The sequence below is a fragment of the Sturnus vulgaris genome, chromosome 11 (genome assembly GCF_052056855.1).
Source record: "Sturnus vulgaris isolate bStuVul1 chromosome 11, bStuVul1.hap1, whole genome shotgun sequence".
Lineage (NCBI taxonomy): Eukaryota > Metazoa > Chordata > Aves > Passeriformes > Sturnidae > Sturnus > Sturnus vulgaris.
Genome location: NC_142253.1, coordinates 15,371,908 through 15,388,238, shown reverse-complemented (window position 1 = coordinate 15,388,238; position 16,331 = coordinate 15,371,908). Strand labels below are relative to the sequence as shown.

Below are 16,331 nucleotides of genomic sequence, written 5' to 3'. Positions count from 1 at the left end.
GGTCAAACAAAAGTATTAGTAAGCACATCACATTTGGGAAATGCAAACAGGGGGTGATGCAATACTCCCACACACAAAATTCAAGTTGTCTAATATATGGTACCCTCTTCTTAAAAATTCCTACAGGTGTATACCAGGTAAACTTGACTCATTTTTAAAATTCTAATCAAGTGTTTTTTAAGTGCTAAGTGATTCCAGAATCATAACCCAAAACCCCCCCAAACCATTAAGGGAAATTTTTTAGACATTCATCCATATTTGTCAAGAAGCAACCTAAAATTTTGACAGTGGTGGCAGAGAGAAATGTTGAATAGTTCTGTTTTGGGGTCAGATTATTGTTTAATGAAGATATGTTTTGTAGTCAACTTCCATTAAGGTGTTGTTCAGATCTGAACCATGGCTTCTAATCACACTTACTGTGATTGGAAACCAGTCACATTCACTGCCCAGCCATATCTGAACTGGTTTTTCTTTCACAGTTTTGAAGAGGATGTGTAGGAGTTCACACTACATGTGGCAAGTGCCCCTTAAGGACCAGAGAGTGATCAGAACTCACCTCAAGTAGGTATTATAAGAAAAAGATCAATTTACTTATTTCCTTAAGAAAGATTTCTGAATGTTACAGAAAATTTAGAAAATGTAATATAAAGGAGTTAATAATCTGAACTTAATAATCAGTGTTTATCCTGAGAAAATGAAGCTTTTTAAGGTGTGTCAGGGTGGGCAATGGGAGTGGAACCACCTGCTCCTCCTTTAAATGTTTGGGGTTGTTGATGTTGGGCTTTTTATTTTATTTTGAGTTTAAAGACAGCATGTGATGTTGGTGCTTTCACAGTGGTAATTGAGTAATTGAACTCAGCAGCCAAAGTGAGTCTGGTTTTCAGACGCCCATACCCTTTGTCTTGTGTAAAGAGTGAGGACAGCTTTAAATATTTGGTGAATGGCTGGGCTGGGATTGCTGGAGTGTAGAAAGAAAGACCCTTTCAAAAGCTTTATTTAGATACAAGGCTCAAAGAAGGCACGTCAGTCTCTAACAGAAAACTCATCATCCAAAGTCTGGGTGTGATGCTTTAATGCATCAGACCGACTTCACAATACAGAGAACAGTCAGCCCTAGCAATCAAAGCATCAGGGCTTTAAACAGTCCCAGTTTTCTGCAAAGAATTGAGACATCAAATCAAACAAATACGCTACGTTCAGTCTATAAATGCTGATTTTCCTTTAAGATGCAATCACCTGCAGGTGACTTTCAGTGGCTCCTTGTTTGCCAGCTTGAATCCCAGCAAAAATACGTGCCTTGAGCTGGACGGGCACTTTAGCTGGGGAAGAAAATCACATCTTTTCTTCTGGGGAATTTTAGAGACATCAGGGATACAGGTGGACGTTACCTTACTGGAACTTGGGCAAGCAGCTGAGTGCAGATTTCTGATGGGTGCTCAGGGGTTCCTGGTGACTGCATGTGGTCACTGAAGATTCTGCCTTTATATTTATAAAAAGCATAAAATACAGATACATATAATATAAATACACACAAGGTATTTGTTTGCAATGTAGTGTGTACATATAAAAGACAGCACATTGTCATTCTCCAAGGGGAAGTGATTTCCTTAAACAATGAAGAAATACTTTAGGTTATTTTTAAACTAAAAAAAGTTTTCCTGAGCAATTCCAGCATGCCAAACCCACAGCAAGAGTACACTTAGTGCTGAGGACGGTGTGCATTGAGAAGACTGAATGAGTGTCAGCATCAAAGGAAAGCAGGGGCTGACAGTGAGGGAGTGGGAGATTGGGCTGTCACATCAAGGGGGAAATCAATGCATGGAAACAAAAATGAAGTAACATTTTACCAGCTAGCTGGATAACTTATAATGACGTTCAGCTTTTGGACACAATGCCTTAGGCAGACTGCTGATATGTGAGGAGCCCCAGCAAAGATCTGCCAAGTCACATGTATTTTTAGGTGTTCACACAGATTTCAGTGGGTGCAGGGAGAAAGAAGAGGTGGAAAAAAGATTACAGGAAAAAGTGCTAGTGCTCTGACACCATGATCTCTGGGAAATTATGCCCCTTAGAGAGGAACAGGACCCAGGAAATACAGAAGGTTCCTTGACAGGACAACCACAATTGCATCTGTACTTAGTCCCTGCTCTTGTATAAAACGATTGCTGGCAAAAAGTGAGCAGCTTTAAACAAAATCTGAATTCTAAAGATTTTCTTCCTCTTGTTAGATTGCTTCCCAAGGACCCAATTATCTGGCTTATGGAAACAGATGCTTATACATTCCCCACTATCAGTTGGTGTTTGTGCAAGTGCTGAGCCCCCTTCTGCTCTGATTTTCACCTGCTGGAAAGGCGAGTGCTTTGTGACCTCTCCAAAGGAGAGCTCTGCCAGCCTGGTGCTCTTATTTTCTTTATTTAACAGCTACATGTGTACCTGCAGGAAGGTCAGCTCACGACTTATTAGCAGAACACTGGGGTGGTTCCTCTCTGTGCCCCAGCATTGCTCCAGTCTGGTCATTCCTTTTAATTGTACAGGAAGGCTGAGGCAGGGAGGAGAGGCTGCTGGAAGGGCAGGGGCACTCTGGGCAGCAGCTTCCCTTACAGCATTTCAGTTGTATAAAAGAATTTTATGCCTTAGATAGGGCTCTAAAATAGATGTGGGTCTGCTGTGAAACAGAGGTCTGCATTTAGGTTTGAATTAATTTCCTGAATTTCTGAAAAATTCACAATATTATGGCTGGTCACTTCTCTTATTCTTGCAGGCCTTGGAGGGAGGTGAAAGCCCTGCAGCTCAGTGGTGCAGCTTTTGTTGCTCTCTGTGCCTTCAGACTGGGCAGGAGCTGGCAGTTCCAATTTTCTCCATCCATTCAAGGAACACGGGTTCACTTTTGGGAAGGTTCACTGCAAAATTTGTAAACCTTTAAAACAAACTTGTCCTATTAAAATTCCTAATTTGTAGTATCTGTATGCTCCACCTGAGTCCTAAACTGGAAATAGAGCACCATGTGAGCTTGCTTGCCCTCATCCTCACAATGTTTGTGGAGTTTTTTGTATGGACTTTTTGGTATTTTTTTTCCAAATTTTAAAAACTGTCATTGTGTCTAAAAAATCTCATCTCTAAAGTGTGTCCAGGTTTTGCAGGCTAACAGGTTACTTTAGTCAATGATGCCTATATGACTGTGATGTTAATTAAAGAAAATCTCTTGAAGTTATGGTGAAATTATTAAAGAAATAATGTTACCCACCTGAGATATGTGTGCTTGAAAGGTATCACTACAGACAGAAGGAAAAGTGTGAACCAGTTTCTTAGGCTGCTGTTTTCATACTGTTGTTCTTGGATGTTAGAAGTAAATGCATGTGACCATTGAGCTTTATAAAATTGAGCTACATTTTATCACTTGAGTCCATATTTCACTTCCAATTAGTTTCCTCTGTGTGCTTATTTTGACTGACCTCTTCTTATTTGCATTAAAAGCTCCTGAGCAATTTGCATTGCTGAGGACCTTTGGCCATGTGCCTCCTGCCAGGGTGAATGCACTAAGCAGGCTCCAGGCAGGAGCAGTGCCTTGGCCAGGAGCTTCCAAATGGAACAGGGGAGCTGCTGATGAATGAAGTTGCTCAGCAGAAAATACTCATTTGCCTCAGTGCTGACTGAAGTCCAAGTTGCATTTGGTATTAAAGATCACTATCCTGATGATACATGAAATAGGGGATGGATAAGAAGAGTTATTTCTTCTAATCTTTCCCTTTGAAGTATTTGAATGCATAAAAATGATCATTTTGGGGAAAAAGCGTGTTTGAAAGCCAAAATGTACTAATGTGGTGCTTTTCAAACCAAATTACTTGGTGTGCTTTTGCAAAGCATTGATGAAGTGTCTCTGACATGAGACAGAATGCAATGGTTTTGAAAGAGTCTGTTTCCTTTTTATCCTACAGAAATATTCTGGATTGATTCCCTGCTGTTGGCTCCTTGTGAAGTGGCAGTTCAGGCTGAGAGAACTTTATTCCCGTGGTGCTGGAGCCTTTGGTCAGTGCAGGTGGGGAATGATTGTCCAAATTGGCTCCTTCAGCTCCTTGGCATCCTCCTGCACGTGCCCTCAGCTCATGGCCAGGTGAGTCTGGCTCCTGGAACCTCCCTTCTTATATCAGAACCAGGAAACAACTGACCTTGGTGTCACCTTTAGAACGTTTAAACACTTCAAGAGCCTGTGAAATAAAATTGTTGTGCAAGTGTTCTGAACAAACAAACAAAAAATAAAAGGGATATGCTGAACAAAAAAAGGGGGAGTTGGCCAGTGGGATGGCCAGGCATTGGCCAGGAGGTGGTGTGGGATTACACTGGCACCACTTGTTTGGTATATTTTTTTATCATTATTATTGGCTTTCTTTCCTTTTCTGACCTATTAAATAGAAAACTCTTTCACCTCTCTCCCCATCCTGTGGTGGGCTCTGTGGTGTTTGGCTGCTGCCAGGTTAAATCACAACACTAATTAGTGCTGTTGCTGAAAAGGCTCCTTCTCAACAACACTAAAAGTGGTGTGGGACAAAATGCAGAACAGAAAGTCTCTTTTGGAGAAAAGATCAAAAAGTGAGGGTTTTTTTAACTCATTATTTTTTCTTCTTTTTTCCTATTTTTATATGATTTCACAGCCTGCTAATATACCAGCAAAGTGGGCTGTTACATGTCAAATCACGCCAGTATTTCCAATCATCTCCCATGCTGTAATCCCAACAGTGTATTTAATTTTTATTTACTTTAAACCTTATAGGCAGATGAACATTACTTTTTATTTTCAGCTCAGAAGAACTGTTGTACATTGCCGAGAAATATTTTTATTCTGTGATTAATGCTGTTATTAGAAAGTAATGCTGTTCCTGCTGTGTCATACAGTCAGGTCAAACAAGAAACATAAACAATTAAATAAAAAGCTGTTTCAAATTACCTCAATATTAATCTGGGGGGATTGTTTTTACCATTTTTATTTCAATGTCTTCTCCTTTACAGGGAATTTTGAAAATTAACTGGGTTTTAATTCCAACCAGAAATACACACTTTGGACTGAAATCAAATCTGGAAAAACACGTCAGGAAAAGCCAAAACCTCAGGCTCTGTGTGTGATCATAAAACTTTTTGCTGCAGCTTCTAATCAGGTGAGACTCCAACTAAAATTGATAGAAATCTTGCCTGTGGAGTTTTGGCCTTGAGAGTGAGCTGTGAACCAAAAAAGGAAGAAAAAAATATCAGGGAATCAATGCCAGAAGAAACCCAAAAAATTATTAATGATGGAGGACAGCTCATGTCTTAAGAGGTAATACAATATTGACTGAAATAAAAACTTTAAAAGCATGATTTTACATGGGTACATGTTGAAATTCTGATATTTTGAGGCATCAAGAAAGTAACACTATGGTAATTAAGTTCAACCCACAAGGATATGTCTTCTAAGGATACTTTCAAGGATCAGTTGTTGAGTTTCCACATTCTGGTGTCCTTTTAGAAAGAGCTGCTTGATCAGGTGGAAATGTTTTGGGAACTGATGTTAGCCAAGCTATATTGCACCAGAAATTACAACCAGTGGTAATTATATGCTTGGGATATTTATCTTATATTGCATCCTGCAACCCAGTACTCTCCTCTGTGCAAAAATACCCACTGTTCATTGATCAAGGAGTTCTTTGTGACTTTTGAATCTTCTGAAGAAAGTTGTTTTTTGAATGTTTTAAAATCTATCCATCATGTAGAGATGAGCCTCATGTCAAACCACTTGTTTCAACTACAGCCATCAAAAAAGAGTTAAAACCCCCTTCCCTGATCTGGGACAGAAATGCTCTTCTAGAGTAGTTAATTCAATCAAGTGTCAACAGACAAATGACTTCACAAATCAAAAGAGACATCAGTGTAAAAATTGCAAGAGGATTTATCAGTGATCAAAGTCGTAGTGTGCAATTCAGTTGTTCCTCCTGGGAGTTTGGGAGGAGTTTAAGAAATGTGGGGTTAAACCCTCTGCTTTTCCCTCGCCCCCATGACTCACAGCAAGGCTCAGGTTCCCCTCTCTAAGGTAGGGCTGCCCCAAAACACCACAGGGTGACTTGGGATAAAAGAAATCCAGTGAATTCCACTTTCAAAGCCACTCGAGGAAATTGGTCAATGCGGGCTGCGTCCCAAATGATTATTTGTCTAATTTAAGTCTGAATTAAGAAAATCATAAGTAAAGGTAAGTTATTAAAAAACAAGGAGGATAAAGCAAAAGGCAAAATATGCATCTGCAAAAGCTATTCCACTTGTGTGTATAAATCAGGAGACTGTGTGCTCAAGTGGAGAATTAGGCTGAGTTGCCTGCTGTTATGCATTTAAATTAAGCTGAAATCTAATAGGTTTTTTAAATCTGGCCCTAAGTGTGTTTGGGTTTGTTTTTTTTTTTCTCTCAAGGAAGAGATCACCTAATAAAAACAGCGCTTTGGAAGGGAGAACAATTCAATACTGAACACGAGTGAGGAGCCCTAACTAGCGATGAAGACGGCTCCGCTCGGGGAAGATTTGTTGCTGTTGGTAAAAGCCTGAAGAGGCTCTTTGCAGCCAGGAACGATTCCGCAGCGCTGATGGAATGAGTGCTGTTTCTGTCCTTGGGGCAGGTGCTGATGGAAGGGCTGCTTTCAGGTTTTGTGCTCTCTCTGCCTTCCCTGGTGCTGCTGCAGAGGTTTTGTTGCAGGTAAGCCCCTGGCTGTCAGCTCAGGCACAGGATTTCTTCCCGTTTAATGCCTCGCTTCCACACGAGGTTGCACACGGGGTTCTGTAGAATTCCTCTCCTTTCATCTTTTGAACCACGTTCTAAAACAGGCAGCAGAAATTTCCTAGAAAGTTTTGACCTAATTTTTTGTCCTATGAAAAGAAAGGCTGGTGTTCCACCCAGCTGCTCCGAGGCAGGGCAGGGGCAGCAGCCTTTTCCCGCATCCCTGGAGCACGGATGTTGTGCTCCAAACACAGCACTGTGGCTCCAGGGGCTTGGCTCTCTCATCTCCCCACGTTTCCAGCAGTGTTTCTCTACCTGCAGCAGATCCTTTTGCCTCTTTATCAAAACATCTTTCTCTAAAGATGGGGTTTCTGTGTGAGCTGGACACGACAGCGCATGGGCAAAGTATTTTTGGTACAAAGCACCCGAGCCTTGCGGCTGCTATTGTTGTACTCTACAGACACCTGAAAATCAGAGGGAAACACTGCACTTGTCCTGCAGAGATCAGTTGCTAGCAGGGACTTTAAAAGTGAGTTCAGTCTGATCGCTGCATTTTTGAGCTTTACAGAATAACTAATTTCACTTGACAATTGGGAGGTGAGGTCAGGGTATTTAGGTCTACAATTAGGAGACCTGAAGGTGCTTGCACTGTCTCTGGGAAGGATGTGGCTGAAAAGCAAGTCTGAAATTCTAACTGTATTATCTTTGCCTGCCCTTTTTGGTCCTACAATTTTGGTCCTAGAATCCAGACACTGTGCCTGCTACAGCTGGAGATGCCCTGGCAGCTGGAGAGGCAGAGGATAAAGGGGAGGCAGAGGTGCTGAGCCCATGCTGTCTGCATGTTTGTGTGTGCACTTGGGAGAGAAGCAGGAATCTAAAAGGAAGAGCTGGCCTGGACGTTTTGGGTGGTGGCTGAAGTGCTGGGACACAGAGGGGATGCAGGAGATGTGGGGTGGGAGGCAGTCCTGGGAGTCAGAACAACTCTCCTAGAGGCCATTGATGTTTCAGAAAGGGATGCAATGTGTCCAGGTATTCCTGGCTGGTATTCCTGACTCTGAGCAAATCAGCTCCTGAGCAATCTCCTGTGACTTCCCCTGCAGGTTATGTCCTGGGCTGAACTAATCTACAGCACAACTGTATTGTCTACAGCACAAAGCACCAGCTGGTAAATCAAACCATTATTTTAACTTCCTTTTATTATTTTTCCCCTTTATTCCTGCTGTGTTTCCCAATGCAGAGCTGGGAATCTGTGGTCAGGTAAGCAGAGCCCTCTACACCTCTCTGCTATGGAATGATCTCTTGGAGCCTGGATGTATGATCAGCATCTTTAGCTTTCCTCAGCCTCCTGTGTGGCTACACCTATTTATACCCTGTTAGCAGCTTCATATCCTTTGTATGAGGAGTTCAAGGCCTGCTAATCTTGCATCATTTGTAGTCCTGTCTAAATTCTGATCTTTACAGTCACTGCTCTAGAAATGAAAAGATTAATCAAATTCCAGAAGATTACTAGAGCTTCAAACCAGTCAGAATCTGACTGCAAAAACATATTAATCACTTCTCACTTAACCTGAGCACATACTGCACCCTGCACTCCTGCTCTTGTCACTGATGTTGTGTATAATGAGCACCTCTGGTTGATGGATGCAGAAGAAATTATAGTGCTTTTTGCCTTCTTTTTTACCAGATACATCTGTGCTGGTGCTCTACATATTCTTCAGACATCCTGCTCAAACCTATATACAGAAAAGGCAAAATCTCCACACCAAAATTCACATGTAGAGATATGATTGCAGTACAGCACTACTTGTAAGGTTGAAAAAGGACTGCAGAAAAGTAGTAAATAAGTCAAAGAGTAAGGATAAGCTACGTTATTCAGCAACTCATTTCTCATATTTTAGTAATTTGAACATAAAGCTGTTTCAGCAGTAAGCAAAATTTGTTTCAAGTATTTTAGTATAAATGCATTTACTTTAACAGAAAAAAAATCCTTGACCTTTATTTCAATTTTGAGCATGTGAATAAAAAAAAAAAAGTGCTTTTCAAACACTTGAGATTTTCATCAGCACTCAGTGAATTAGTCCTGCTGTAGTTGGCAGAATTGCTGCACAACTGCCCAGGTATGGAGCTGAACTTAGAGAAAATTCTGATGTGCCCATTGGGCAGCAGAGCCACACCAGGGAAGGACAAAGAAAGAGAAGTTTGAGGGGGTTTTTGTTCTTCAGGAGCTTGTGCATGTCCCACACTACCACAGAGCAGTCCATGCACAGTACCTGACACTGATATCTGGCTGAACCCCAGAGTACCCTCTATAGACAGGGAGATCCTCTCTTCTGAATTGTGTCTAAAGACACAACTGGCAGGAGGTAAAAGAAGAAAAGATATTCGTTTACTTTGCTGTTGTTTCCATCAAATTAACTACTGACACAATCTGTGTTGGTTTTTATATCCTTTTTCTGCTTTTAAATGTACAGAATGATTCCATTCCCCAGCACACCTTGTTGATTTGGTCTGGAAAGAGAGAAGTTCCCTTCACACAGTTCACACACAGCTTGGGTGAGTTTAACGGGCTTCGTTTTCTTCTTCACTTTTTGAGTGATTTTGTAATGGGAGCTGTTCCCTCTTGTGGTTCTTTAAGATTATTGATATTTCACTGTTGGGGAGCAGAGGCTGTGGCTGCAGCTCCTGTAAAACCTGCAGGTTTATACTGTGTGGTGACTGGACTCGGGAAAATACTCATTTTGTGATGGGACTGTGTCTAACACCTCTGGATACAATGGTGCTGCCCAAAACTCTCAAAAACACTTGGACTGATCATTGTTATAAATACATAATAGGAATTTCTGTGGTTATGTTATCCAAGTAACTGCAAGAAGAAGCATTAGAAGGCAGAAGACAGAAAAGTGACAAACAAAAAACCATTTTATTATAAGAAAAATAGTTTCTTGTACTGCTTCTTTCTGCTGCAAGAAGGGCAGGACTGTGCATGCATAAATCACAGCCTTATAAGTATAAAGTAAGAGTATGAAGAAAATCTAAGATCAGGCTTTTTCCACATGGGAAAAATATTAATTGACTTACAGGAAACAATAAAATGTCCCAAAGAAAATATAGGAGCCAATTGATTTTATGTGGCACCATTTGCAATCTATAAATACCCCCATGGCAAACTCAAAAGATCTCAGTTTATTTGTGACTGGGAAATGGAGACCAAAAAGCAGCCTCATATATAAATACAATGGATTTCACAGCCCCAGGATTTATTGTGTCTCCTTCAGCAATGGGGGTTACACACTGAAACAAAGCTGAGCCATAATGGGAAAACTGTCCTACTTGGGATTTATGAATTTATAAAGGATATAGCCAGTTTTGTTGTGTGATTCAGCAGTAAATCACTGCCTGTGGGTGCCAGAGCTTGCCTCAGGTGGGAAGGTGCTTGTGGAAGGACACAGCACAATTCCCAAGCAGCCACTGGGCACCAAATGGGAATAAAGGGAAGAAGGGTGAGCAGAGAACCTGCCCCAAATGCAAAGTGCTCACTGAAGCACAGCAATAGCCAGCACTGGAAAGATAAAACTTCAATATTTGGAGAATGTTTTAAATTAGGAAATATATTCTGTCAGGCTTTTATTTATTTTGTCTCACCCTTTCCTCACCTTTTTCTCACTGTCTCCTGTGAGTAGATTAGGACAGATCACAATTACTTGCAGGTTTTATTTACCTGTAAATTTACACTTCCATTGCTTTATCTCTGCATTATATGACATGCAGTGTTTGATGATGTGCTGCAGCACCCATGAAAGGCTTTCCTTTCCATAATTGCAGCTGATCTATTCAGTTTCATAAGGGGGGGTGGAACGTGGTGATGGAAAGAGAGGTTTCCATCCCTGGTCTGACTGTGGCAGGAAGGTTCTGCTTTCATCCTTGCAGAGGATGTGCATGTTGAGAGACAAGTTTGTGAACAGCAGGCACAGTGCTGTGCTGAGGCTCAGATGGGATCAGGCTGTGTATCAGAATTCAAATGGGGCCCAATCAGGCATTTCAGATCGTGTTGCTCATGCACCTGGAGGATTGGTCTGATTTTCAAATGTACCTGGCAATCTACTGCCCCTTACTGATTTCAGTGGGAACTAGTCAGCCCTCGATGCATCAGAAGAATTGGGCTGGTTACCTAGAAACCTGCACATGGTTTTCAAATCTTTACTCTGGGGTTGTTTTATTTTGGTGGTTTTTTTCAGTTTCTGGAACTAGGCTCTGTTTTCCTCTGCTGCATATGTTCTTCTTATGCTTTTGCTTACTCTGCAAATAGTGGCTCTTTTGGCACACTCATCCCTGTAAATCCAGTTGATTAATGCATTTTGTCTTTTCTAGATCTGCCTTGGAGAAGTTAAGGAGTTTGATTTTGGTAATCAAAAGATGGCTTGCCCTCTCCTCTGTTTCTCCAAATTTTCCAATTAATTTTGCTGAATTGAGAGTCTTGCTTTGGGTCTTAACTGACTGAGACCCTTTGCCATTGACACGATTTATAATCACTAATGTCTACAGGTGACAATTCTTTCTCCCTTTTTGGTACCATAAGTTCTCTGCATGTTGTGATTCAGCCAAATGTCTGCTCTCCCCTCTCACCTCAAGTAAAATGACCTGCAGGAAGAAAGAGGAGAGGGCAGAAACAAAGATCTGTGAGCAAAAGCAGAGTTTCAGCAGAGGAAGGAAAAGTCTCAGCTCTGACAGTCACCATCCCATAGGTGAAGGGACTCTATCCCTGTTGTCCTCTGCCTCTTTCTCCATAAGAGCAAGACAAAAAGGTGCAAATTTTGCATCAAAGAAAATGCAAGGTGGATATTTGGGATGTTTCTTGCCTTTTGGGGGTTGAGACAGTACGAAGTACTGGAGGAAGGCTGTGGAGGTTTTGGAGGAGCAGTTAGACAAGCAGATTTTGTGACCATAGGGTGTTGTTTGAGTCATTACAGACTGAGGAAAGTTCCATCCAGGGAACTGCAGATGCAGGACATCCATAGAGGGCTGCAGCTCCTGTGGATGGACATGTGGATGGTCCTGAGTGGAGCAGAGGCTGAGAAATTCAGCTCTGGAATCAGGACCCTAGAGGAAGAATGGCAAAGGGGGATGACCCTTCCCTTACAGGAGTAACTGGAGCTGTGGTGACTGTCACAGCCCAGTGCTGATTTCCTTCCATCTGCCACTGGGAATGTCCTGCTCCTTTGACTGCCATGTGTCAAATAATTCACAGGCTGGAAGGAGAGGGAGCATCCAGGGATGCTTGTCCTGTCTCTGCACTGAGGGGTCCCTGCCTAATCTCACGAGTTCTTTCCCAGCTCTCAGCACACAAGCACCATCCATCAAGGCAGTAGAGTGCCACTGAAACTTTGGGAAACAGCTGGAGTTTACAGGTATTTTCAAACCAAATGTCCAAACAGAGCCCTTATTCCCACATGAGTTTGGCACGTGTTTTTGTAATCAAAACAGTAGAACAGGCTCACAAACTTAGCCCTTCCTAAGAGCCTTGGCAGAGGTCAGAGGTCCTGTCCCCCTTCTCTCAGTCTTACAGCTCTCCACACCTTTCATCAGAGACTGGGGCAAAGAGTGGTTTTTGGGATAAAGCTCCTATTCCTTATTCTTTTAGCAGCTTCCCGTGCTGCCAGGCAGCAGCATGGGGCATGCCCGGGAGCAGAGCACAAAAGGGATCTCTGTCAGGTCCCCATGTCCCCAGGGCACCTCAGCTGCTTCCAAACCTCTATGCAGAGCCCTGAGCAGAGGTTTTGTGTAGCTATCATGACAGTAACACTATGAAAGATGCTGCTGCTATCAGTCTGAGACAGGAAACATGTCAGGAATTAGAAACAGACTCCCCTGAAAGAAGCAAGACAACAGGATATATTACAATATCAAAATGTGCTTGACAGGTGGAATTTATATATCACATAGTGAAAGAAGCTGTTTGGTGAGTGATACATTTCATATTAAAATATATAAATCATTCACTTGGAGAGGAATTGGACTCTGTGGGCAAGTAGCTTAGCTACTGCACCTGACATGCTGCCTGTTAAAACAGATATATTCATTTATGAATCTGATAATCATTACCTAGTTTTTGTATTTATTCCATGGTAAAATTCAGAGTTAGGTGCATCAGTCACAGGATCTGATGATACTCTGTGTTACTGGCTTGATTGTGTTAATCCAGTGTTGCAGGATAGTTAATAGTCCCTAGTTAATCAGGGCATATATTGATTAATATATATTCCCATTAAGGTAAATATACATCATAATAAATTAGATAAAATAACCTTAATAAACCTGCTGTATCCAGTATGTAACACACTAAATCAAAATTAGCAATTACTAATTGAAATTATATCCCCTAGTATAGCATTATATAAATCAAAGGCATTTCTCTAAAATCCATGCATCATTCACAAGATTAATCCTCTGGCAACTGTAAAGGTTTTTCTACTCCATTCATTTGGCTAAGCTGATAATGGTAATAGCCTTGAGGTGAAGTACACAGCACTGTGTTAAAGCTGGTGGTTGTTGCTACAGGTGTCCCTCTTGCCCACCTCACAGCCACCACTGTCCCTGGGCGTGCTCAGGGCACTGCACCCACCACCAGCTCCCAGAGCTGAGGGGAGATTGTCTCTGCAATGTGCTTGGCAGGCTTCTACCCTGTGCCCTCGGACACAGAACACTGGGGCACAAAAACAAAGTGCTCATCTGGAAGGAACATCGAGGATTTGGATGATCCCAAACCCACTGGGGCTTTCCTCTTCCTTGCTTCCTGCTTGGAACTGGAGAGACTTGAGAAGGATGATTTGAATTTCTCTCTCCAACATCGCAGGGAGTGGATGGGAGCACCAAGAGGAACTGCTGTGCCATGAAAGGGCAGGGCAGTGACTGAATAACTGCACTGACCCTACAGCCCTGAGTGAGGGGAGGCTGCTGGGAGAGAAATGCCCTTCATGAGTGATTTTGGAGTGCCTTGCCCTGTCAGCAAGGTCTGGAGAGGCTCCACTTTGCAGCCCATGCACTGGGGCTAAGCACTGATGGCTCTGGGGGGAGCAGAGGAGATGCAGGTGACACAGCCTGAGCTCCCTTCACTTAGGCAGCAGCCTCACAAAATGTCCTCACCACGCTCACAAACCCAACTGGAGGTTACACAAACCTCTCCTGCTTACTTTGCATTTTCAAAGCAGAGGACTGGGCACCATTCCAAACCCATAATCCGTGCGAGGGCATGTCACAACAAATAGGAAAAGTATAATTAGAATTTTATGAAGTGGCTCTCTATAATGCTACCTACTGTTTACTCGCCAACAATTTTAAATTTAGCAACTGATGCATTTTTAATACCAATTAAAAAAAAAAAACTCTAAGAAGCTCATATTTGCTTGTAGTTATGTGGTTTTTTAAAATAACCCTGTTTCCCCAGTGGGACCAATGTGTATGCACGTGTGTATGTCTGCTCATAAAATGATACTGAAAAGTATGAGAGCATAGGAATGTGGCTTAGCAGATAATAACTCTTGATTTCATTGTTGCAAATGTTGTGTTTTTTCTAAAAGCCAAGAGAAGTCCAGGTCACTGCAGAGAACAGAAGAGATTGAACCATTCCTGGGCTTTCTAGCAGTGTGGGGGAAAATTCACGAAACAGGTAAATCTAAAAGCAACACGAGATGGAATGATTTCTTCAATTGTCTTTGATCACAGCTGTGTAACTTAGCTAGTCTGGTTTTCTTTTACCCTAGGCAGGACACTATTTCAGTGGCATCTAACACCTCTACATGGTGTCCAGAGACAGTAATTTGACATATTGTTTGGGAAAAAACTGTGCTTTAGCAAGACAGTTCATTTTACATTATTGATTTGTTGTAGCTAATGGAGTTGTATGGATATTCTTATCTGAGAGTATTAATCTACTCACACAAAGATTTGTGTTAAAAGCCAACAGAGAGAATGTAACTCAGCTCTTTACCAGTTTTTGATATCTGATGACCACTGAGGCTCCCAGTGCACAAACAGAGCCACAAGGCAGGGGCAGGGCAGCCTCTGCTGTGTCCTGCCAGGAGATCACCCCCACCTCCAGCCTTAACACAGCTGGGCCTGGGCACTGCTCTCTGCTTCTTACAGCACTTGCAGGGCCATGGTTTGAGGAGGAAGACAGGGAAATCCTGTGTCAGACAGAAAGGCTGTAAATCATGGGGGAAATCATCCTTGAGCACAGCCTGGCAGGGACATGGAACAACTCAGCCTCATTCCCTGTCTGATTCAGCTTCAGATATTTAAATCCAGTTGTCTCACCTATGAGAGCACTGCCCTGAAAAATGTTTGCCTTGCTCTCAGAAAGAATTTCCCAGTGCTTTCTCCTTCCTATGGCAGCATTGTGCTGCCCAGCTCTGGATCATCTGTGTGTGCATCTCTGGTGTGCCAGAGTTAAGGCTGGATGGTTTAAGGAGTTGACTTGTGCATGTAAAGATAACCCCATTAGATATCATCAAAGTCTGTTCATGGAAAAAGCCACATGTTTAAACACTGAGTTATATGCAGAATCTGAAATTGTTGCTTTGTAGCACTCATTTTTAATATGTGTAATAGGTTTTCATGGTGGACAGGGTGAATGGTGAAATGAATTCAGGTCTTTTTATTTTCTTTTTAGCTTGTTATTATCTAGAGAAAAAAACCACAAATTACTAGACGCTAATAGCTGTGTGTTACTTATCCTCTTAATTAGTACCCTAATTATTAAGTGTGGTGATAACCACTAGTTAGAACATATTTTCTTTATAAGACTTTATTTATCTGTCTTCCCACACCCTCTTTTTAATGACACTGATACCAGCAGAGTTTCTGGAAAGGGAATACCAATAATTTCCCCTTGGGAAATGAATCATTTTGAGTCTCCTGAACACTGTTACAATTTTCATTCTGTTGTAAAATGCTTTTCACCTTTGAACTGCTGGCTCATGTTCGATTCTGATATTAAAGTGCTAACATTCGAAACTGTGAGGATGAACTCGGGGCAGCAGAAAAGGTCACCTCAGCAGCACAGGAGCACTCAGCTTCAGCCCTGTGGGAGGCTGGAAGGCTCCTGAGCAACACAATCTTCAGCTGCCCCTCCCAAAATCCTGGGGTGTTCAGTGAAGGATTGCCCATGGTGCCTGCCTGAAGTCATGGTGTCAGGTTGGGATGTGGCTCCACTGACCATCTCCTGCTCTCCATCCTTTGGGGTGGGAGGATGGGATTTCTGGGTGCTGCCATCCCTGTGTCTGCTCTGAGCCCAGCACCCACTGTGACAGCAGGTGTCTGTTCCAAGTTCATCCTTGCACAAGTGAAATGCCAAGCAACTACATGTGAACTCTTAATAAAAGAGCTGTTTAAGTGGAGAACTAAGTGTAAACACCTGCCAAAAATCCTGTATTGAGGTGATTGGTATAGATGGGTCACTGCCAGAAGTTGTAATAATACAACGTTTTTATGGAGTCTTATTAACTTTTTCCAGGGAGTGGCACATTGGAACTGACTGAAGCCAGTGATTTAAGATGTGTTGCACAAGGGAAGAAAGATCTCTTGATTACTGGGCACGAGCTGGATG

The 16,331-nt window shown here is 42.2% G+C and overlaps 2 long non-coding RNA genes across 2 annotated transcripts in view; both read left to right on the top strand.

Annotated features, from left to right (window-relative positions):
• The first annotated feature begins 477 nt into the window (after positions 1–477).
• LOC106849212 (uncharacterized) lies at positions 478–5,289 on the top strand. The gene is made up of 3 exons (XR_001402583.2): positions 478–561; positions 3,936–4,111; positions 5,005–5,289. It is a non-coding gene; the product is annotated as an uncharacterized LOC106849212 (long non-coding RNA).
• Positions 5,290–6,388: 1,099 nt separating this feature from the next.
• Positions 6,389–16,331, top strand: part of LOC106849214 (uncharacterized) — a 39,039-nt gene continuing 29,096 nt past the window's right edge. Inside the window, exons 1-4 of the long non-coding RNA XR_001402588.2 lie at positions 6,389–6,709; positions 7,831–7,895; positions 9,202–9,283; positions 14,305–14,393. This is a non-coding gene — a long non-coding RNA (uncharacterized LOC106849214). The remainder of the gene's footprint in view (positions 6,710–7,830; positions 7,896–9,201; positions 9,284–14,304; positions 14,394–16,331) is intronic.